The following is an 8219-nucleotide window of genomic DNA, read 5'->3' as shown; positions in this document are numbered from 1 at the left end:
CTTTGTTTATTTTCTAGTTTCAAGTGTCTAGTTGTTTAATGTCACGTGCACAAGTACAGGGAAATGCCTCTCTTGCAACCCAACAATGCTGTAATCAATAACAATGTAATACTAACAAGAACATAAGGTAGAACAAAAACACACGAGAAATCATAATAACAAATAAGATATAAGGCACACGAAATAGGGCAAAGGCTTACTTGGCTGATTGAACGAGAGTGTTTGAGAGGAGAGAGCAAGAGTGCGCGAGAACATGCGACCTATCAAAAGACCTGAATCAAGAGAGGCGTTTCAGCACCATTCTCGGGGAGAGTATTTTTTATAGTCTATGGAGTAGACGCGACATTTGCCGCAAGTAGAAAGGAGTGGAGCGATTGAGAACGAAAACGCTTATTTCATGTGGATTACTTCTGGAAAAAATAAACCCCTACCAAAAGCGGAAACTAGCTAATACATTAGGAACAACATCAAAGACTGGAATTATACGGTAAAATGGTCACCTTATTTGTTAGCTATTTTACCCGTACTGCTGCTAAGGTTGACACGCTCCAGCTAGCTAGACAAACCAGTAGCTATCATTTGTTAGCTAGCTAACACCGCGCTAAACAATGTTAGCTAGCTAACAGCTAACTAGCCAGCTAACTAGCTAGCTAGTTGACCGTATCATATAAATAATGTTCGATCGCTTACAAGCATACAGAATTTGATATACTTGATGGTATAGCGAACCTTTCTATAAAACTAATGCAAACTCGGATTATGTCAATTGATGACAAGTTAGACCTTGTCATAAACAACAAACCATTAGCTAGGTAGCATAGTTAGCAGGGTACCTAAAGTAGTTAACTAGCTAGTAAGCGTTTGTCACCAACCAGGCATCTTCTGAAATGCCCGTGTTTTAGTAATGTATTTAATCCATTTGGCTAACTACCTAGATAGTGGGCACTGGGAACAATTAATCAGTGACTCCTATGGCCAGATTCATTGATTTGTGATACGTTTATCAACACTGCGCGGTGATTCACGTTGGTTGTTGTTGACGTTAGGGGTCCTGACTGCCGAATTAATTTAGAAGCGTACTGCGGCGACGATTTGGCGTGCTTTTACACAAACAGTTTTGTTGGCATATTATTCGAAATGTATAAGTAAGGTAGGTAGGTAGCTAACTACCTATAGAACATGTTTGCCTGTCAAATTATTTGTTTGCCTACTTTTCTATGACCTGTCTGAAAGTTGGGCAGAAGTGAAAGTTGTACTGCACAGATACATTCACAAAAAAATTAACAAAGGCTTATTTCATGTAATGATAGAGGTAGGGAGAATACTTAACCTAAAACATGACTCACCCCAGTCAACCTACAAACCCCTACTACTACTACGATCATGGTCAGAAAACAACACTTGCTTTGAAGGGGGACAAATGGTCAATCGGTGCTCTCTGTAGGATAATTTATTGAATTACAATTAGGAATTGAAACAATGTGTTAATTGAGCAAACTCATATTTTAGAGTTAAAAGGGTTAGTCTACTATAAGGGGTCTATCAGGGGCCTACATGAATATGAGTCTCTTAGAAATAGTCCACCATAGTTCGCTCTACAGGTAGGCTAACTGTCCCCCAAAAATGAAACACTTCAGTACATGAGGAATACAAATTATGTTGAAAGCAGGTGCTTCCACACAGGTGTAGTTCCCGAGTTAAGTAATTAACATCCTGTTATGCTTAGGGTCATGTATAAAAAAGTAAACTTGCCCATTATTTTGGCTACCATAGCTAGAGGAGATCTGTGACTTTGAAAGAGGGGTTTCAAAGGAACATAGGGGTTTTTAAAGGGTCTGTGATTGTGTCTGTCATCTCAATCTCAACCCAATTGAAAACTTATGGGAGACTGGAGCGGCGCCTGAGAGCGTTTTCTAACAACAAAACACAAAATTATGGATTTTTCGTGGAACAATGGTGTTGCATCCCTCTGATAAGAGTTCCAGACACATAGAATCTACGCCAAGGCACTTTGAAGCTGTTCTGGCGGCTCGTGGTGTCCCAATGACTTATTAAGATACTTTATGTTGGTGTTTCCTTTATTTTGGCAGCTACCTATACATATCAAGAATATTGCTGAACATAAGTCTTATTGGACTGACTCGAATGTCAATCAGGCTAGATCATGCTTTGCCTAATACCATATCTTGATTGATGAATATAAACAGAGTGAAATTGCACTGTCAACATAATTTGAGAGAGCATGAAATTGGGGTAAGATCTTTATTTCTGTATTGGCCCTTTTGAGGAACAGACCATAGTTAATAAGGTCAATTGCATGAATTCTGTTGTAGTATTAAATGCCAGAGCCCAGGCCAAGTGTTTAATTACAATAATAAAAGGGAAATTGGCTCCAAATGCCATTCAGCGTTTATTTGAATAATATGAAATGCTGCTGGTGGTTATTGAACAAGGCCAAGCTGCTCTGATTGGCATTTTGGGTAAAATGCATGGCATAGATTAAATTGTTTTACAATCCAATATCAAATGATGTTCACTGCAAGAGTGGGTAGAGAACAGTTTGTCAAAGATTATATATTTTACTTTGTTAAAAAGCTATGCTTTACGTTAGTTTTGGCTGCAATACGGTTACAATCTGCCTTGATGGTTTCCTCTGATTTGATTATATCATGTATCATCGTACATCAAGCATATTACAAAACACTTCCTGTAAATTATTCCTATAAAGCCACAACAGTGATCTATGAAGCAGCTGAAATAGCCTATTTATTTTGTGCTTATTGATGCATTATTGAATGCTTCCCTGCTCAAGACTGATAAGGAACTGAGGAGGTGGGATAACCTCTTTATTGTAACCCTTGATCAGTGACGTGTGTTGTTGGTTTTTAAATCTTGTAGAGAGGATTTCTGTGTCTGAATATGTTGTCTGAATGAAATCCCACCTTGAAGTGCAGTCCAGTCGGACTCCTCTATTAAACAGGATCATCTGCTCCAATCAGGGATTGAGATCACCAAGTCGGCTGATAATCCATGGTAGTGGGAGAAGAGGTGGTTTAGCCTCCTTTAAGTCCAGCCTCAGAGCAGTCACGGTACCCTGCCTGTCATCTGAACTCAGTTAGTCCAGTGGTTTGGATGGGGAAGGGATAACTGTTTGTGTGACAAACCCCCCCCCCCCCCCCCCCCCCCCCCCTTGTCTAACTGGGTAATGGGGGCAGAGATTATCCCGTGCTCAGTGTGAGGCCGGAGGGAGACCGTGGCAGACAGTTTTACTACTAGTCCCAGTGTTGCTAGCATTATGAAACCCGTAATGGAACTAGATGAGAGGGAATAGCTAGTAGGCTATACAAGTCTGTTGTACACTTTGAGAGGGGAGGAAATCTTCAGATCACTGTGCGAAACCTTTTCAGAGGTAAATTCGCAATTCCTCAGTTTGCATAGGCCTATGTTGAATACCGGTATGTCAATTTCCCTAAGTCACACCACAAGAGCTAAACCAGAACACCACTGGAATGTACCTTAAGTCAAGAGCTTTTACGTCCTGCTTTTGAAATATTCCTGAAATAGCAGCAGTCATTGTTTAGAGGAAAAGCGATGGAGAAAGGGAGAGGTGGGGGGTGGGTTAGTATACAGTAAGTTCTACATGATGTCACAGCAGGGCAGACAATACAGGTCCTTTTCCAAACTGCTATGTGTTGGAGCTGTGTGCTGCCTGGGAGGGGACTGACTGACTGCCTCTGGTGTGGGCTGGGACGATCCACTCTGCTGTTACTGTGAATAGGGCTGCAATGAGGAGTTCCGGACGTGTATTCTGAATCCTCAACCTGTGGTGATATCAAATATTAGCAATAGTGATATTGCTGTGCAACAAAGATGTTCTATTTTCTACAGAGATTGCAAAAATAATTATGACGAAGTAGTGCACATCGGTTATGAATGTTTCAACCTCTGTGTTGAGAAATTGTGTTTTTAACTTCAGTTAATGTTTCAGAGAGCACCAAGCCATGAGCCTTGTGGTCTGTATTGTCCAATCACAGAGCAGATACAAGTGTCCCTTGCCCAAGCAAGGGAGAGTGATGATTGGCGAGACAACTTCCTTGGTGGAAATCTTAAAGTTGAGCTTAATAACAACCAACCTGAAGCTATTAATGTACCTAGTAAGCTTATGTATCTGGACTGCAGCCCTTATGTGCCATTGCGTGTTCGCTAACAGATCACGTGAGTTGTATCTGCTCTGTGATTGGACGATACATGCCGCAATGCTGTATGGGATGAGTAGTTTGTTTGTCAACTAACTCTGGTATGTGCAGTGTTGTATCCTGTATCAGTATTTTAAATGCAATTTCTTATCTTTTGAATTAATGGTTCACACTGGGGATTTTTGTACCTTTTCGATGTTTGGAACCACGCGACCAGCATGTTGAAATTTAGTGGGTGTGTCAGTTCCGGGAACCATAACTGCGGAAAGAGGGGCGCGGCCCATTGGAGCCCAATGAGGAACACAGTCCAGGGGGCCGGCTGTGGTGAGTAGCCTTCAAGTCAGGTGATGTCCCTTCCCTTTTCCGTTATTGCCCTTTACAATTACAGAAACAGAATTCATTACATTTTTATTTGACTGAGCTCAATTGTTAAGTGGGTTTGTTGCTCTCTTAGGGGAGTAGGCTATTAGCCTAGGTGAGTTGTTGTAATTAACTAGCCTATATGACTACAACCTTTCGGTGTGTGTGACTGTTATAGTTCTGAGGAAATGGTGGGTTACTGGGTTTATATACGATGTATAAACATGTGTGTTTTGCTTATAAGAGTCCTTTCTGCATGATGAGTAGCTCATTCAGAGCCTAGCAGCATTATCTGCCTAGTGTTGCTCATTCTGAGCCACAATGGAAGCACTGCTGAGAATAACAGATAGTCTAATTTGCAATTACTGAAGGTTATTAAGCTTGCTCTTCAGATCCATTCTCGGGAATATATATATATATATATATATATATATATATATATATATATATATATATATATACAGTGGGGCAAAAAAGTATTTAGTCAGCCACCAATTGTGCAAATTCTCCCACTTAAAAAGATGAGAGAGGCCTGTAATTTTCATCATAGGTACACTTCAACTATGACAGACAAAATGAGAAAAAAAATCCAGAAAATCACATTGTAGGATTTTTAATGAATTTATTTGCAAATTATGGTGGAAAATAAGTATTTGGTCACCTACAAACAAGCAAGATTTCTGGCTCTCACAGACCTGTGACTTCTTCTTTAAGAGGCTCCTCTGTCCTCCACTCATTACCTGTATTATTGGCACCTGTTTGAACTTGTTATCAGTATAAAATACACCTGTCCACAACCTCAAACAGTCACACTACAAACTCCACTATGGCCAAGACCAAAGAGCTGTCAAAGGTCACCAGAAACAAAATTGTAGACCTGCACCAGGCTGGGAAGACTGAATCTGTAATAGGTAAGCAGCTTGGTTTGAATAAATCAACTGTGGGAGCAATTATTAGCAAATGGAAGACATACAAGACCACTGATAATCTCCCTCGATCTGGGGCTCCACGCAAGATCTCACCCTGTGGGGTCAAAATTATCACAAGAACGATGAGCAAAAATCCCAGAACCACACGCGGGGACCTAGTGAATGACCTGCAGAGAGCTGGGACCAAAGTAACAAAGCCTACCATCAGTAACACACTACGCCGCCAGGGACTCAAATCCTGCAGTGCCAGACATATACCCTTGCTTAAGCCAGTACATGTCCAGACCCGTCTGAAGTTTGCTAGAGAGCATTTGGATGATCCAGAAGAAGATTGGGAGAATGTCAAATGGTCAGATGAAACCAAAATATAACTTTTTGGTAAAAACTCAACCCGTCGTGTTTGAAGGACAAAGAATGCTGAGTTGCATCCAAAGAACACCATACCTACTGTGAAGCATGGGGGTGGAAACATGCTTTGGGGCTGTTTTTCTGCAAATGGACCAGGACGACTGATCCGTGTAAAGGAAAGAATGAATGGGGCCATGTATCGTGAGATTTTGAATGAAAACCTCCTTGATTGAAGATGAAACGTGGCTGGGTCTTTCAGCATGACAATGATGCCAAACACACCGCCCGGGCAACGAAGGAGGGGCTTCGTAAGAAGCATTTCAAGGTCCTGGAGTGGCCTAGCCAGTCTCCAGATCTCAACCCCATAGAACATCTTTGGAGGGAGTTGAAAGTCTGTGTTGCCCAGCAACAGCCCCAAAACATCACTGCTCTAGAGGAGATCTGCATGGAGGAATGGGCCAAAATACTTACAGAAAACGTTTGACCTCTGTCATTGCCAACAAAGGGTATATAACAAAGTATTGAGAAACTTTTGTTATTGACCAAATACTTATTTTCAACCATAATTTGCAAATAAATCCATTAAAAATCCTACAATGTGATTTTCTGGATTTATTTTCTAATTTTGTCTGTCATAGTTGAAGTGTACCTATGATGAAAATTACAGGCCTCTCTCATCTTTTTAAGTGGGAGAATTTGCACAATTGGTGGCTGACTAAATACTTTTTTGCCCCACTGTATAGGGCATGTATCTTTCCTACGGACTTTCCCTATAATGTCAACCCAGATTGGCCGCATTGCAACATAAACATAATGTCATAGAAGTGGCGTGAGGGTGGTATGTCCTGGCACACCTTTGTAAACACTTGAGTTGACATGCAGAACACAGAGGGAAATATGAAGCAGTCACCGTGAAACAGCCTCCCAGGCCTATTCCCTCTTCCAATCCTTCTTTCTCACTGAATGAGTAACAACAGCTGTCTGGCATTTCTTGCTCACTGGTTTCCTGGTGGACTGCACCTGGTAGATTCCGTGCAAGGCGCATGTTCTGGTTGACTCAATCGGTCCGACAGAGTGGCATGATCCACTGCAGCTGGCTCAGAGAGAAGCCTCTTAATGAATCTCACAATCAAAGTGGCATTAAGTTGGACACAGCCGCTTTGCTCCTGGCCTGATGTAGTGCAGATACCTATTTTAGAGTTGACTGAGATTGCACAATGGAAAGACCTTGGTTCGTGTTACGGCGGACATGTGAGAAGAGAGTCTGCCCGGTTACTGCTAAGACAAAGCACACCACAGTAGCAGTGTTTGTGGTTTGCTAGAAGCTCTTGAGGTTACTGAAATCTCATTTTCTGGTCTGCTGTTATTGAAAAGTTTGTCTGTCACTGTGGCAACAAAATATATCTGCACCTAGCTTAATTGTATTTGTACTTTACTCTGCAGTAAAAAAAATAAAATATAATACTTTTTCTACATCAACTGAGCAACAACCGATCCAGTAACCTGCGGTCACAAATGCTTCAATTCCAATGCCTATTACTTAGTGAAGGCTATGGTGATCAACACACACACACACACACACACACACACACACACACACACAGCTGTCTCTAACATATTTTGGACACAGTTGTGGAACTCATTACACAAAGAGTGTAGGGGTCTAGAGGGTGGATGGGGGTTGCTCCTGAGGCTGGCCCAGGGGTTAATGGGGTCTGGCGGCGAGACTGATCCTAGGCCTGTCACTGTGGAGCTCAACAGGGCCAGAGCAGGATTTATGGAGGGGAGTTTCATTCGAGCAGACTGGGCAGAGGGCTCTCTTTGTTTGGTGGGAGAGGTCTTCAGCTGGTCCTCAATGGACAACTATTTAAATGGTGAAATGCTTGTAAAGATAGGCTACAGATATTAGGCAAATGTCACAACTTGCTCTCATCCCACTTTGTAAACAATAGAATCCAGATCGATGGCAAAACAAGTTTCCTCCAGTTGCATAAGGGAAGTGGATTCTCCTCTTGGTCACTTCGTTCATTACAGTAGAGAAGTAGGCTACACTAACACTCAAAATTGGCACAACAAGTAAGGAGGGATTTTCTGACGACACAATTTATTTTGCCTACAATTTGGTCAAGTAAAGCAGAAACGTACCAGGTTTGTTTTAACTTCCTAATCCATTAGTCTATCTTGCAATTGTTTGTTCTCTCTCATTACTATAATAGCTGTTAGGGTTTTGTTGGGTAGTTTTACAAAACAAGTATCATAATGGATATTGGGAATTTTGTGCACATGATTATGATTCAAGTATTTTTTGTAATGATTCTTTTTGTATATTTTCAACTGCCAGCATGCATTTTTCTCACGTCAGTCAGTTATGTGCAAGGTTCTACGT

General features: G+C 41.4%; 1 protein-coding gene across 13 annotated transcripts in view; it reads left to right on the top strand.

The window, feature by feature from the left end:
* The first annotated feature begins 255 nt into the window (after positions 1–255).
* The window catches only part of LOC139390129 (nuclear receptor corepressor 2-like), a 129834-nt gene continuing 121870 nt past the window's right edge, over positions 256–8219 (top strand). For 6 of the 13 annotated variants that reach the window (XM_071137310.1, XM_071137303.1, XM_071137300.1 and 3 more), the window contains exon 1: positions 324–487. The gene's annotated coding sequence lies outside the window, so the exon portion shown is untranslated. Of the gene's footprint in view, positions 488–8219 lie in introns of all 13 variants that reach the window. The other 7 variants (XM_071137306.1, XM_071137309.1, XM_071137302.1 and 4 more) reach the window with 3 other exon arrangements.

The sequence above is a fragment of the Oncorhynchus clarkii genome, chromosome 30, assembly GCF_045791955.1.
Source record: "Oncorhynchus clarkii lewisi isolate Uvic-CL-2024 chromosome 30, UVic_Ocla_1.0, whole genome shotgun sequence".
NCBI lineage: Eukaryota > Metazoa > Chordata > Actinopteri > Salmoniformes > Salmonidae > Oncorhynchus > Oncorhynchus clarkii.
The sequence above is the reverse complement of the archived record's forward strand: the minus strand, read 5'-3'. Positions and strand labels throughout refer to the sequence as shown.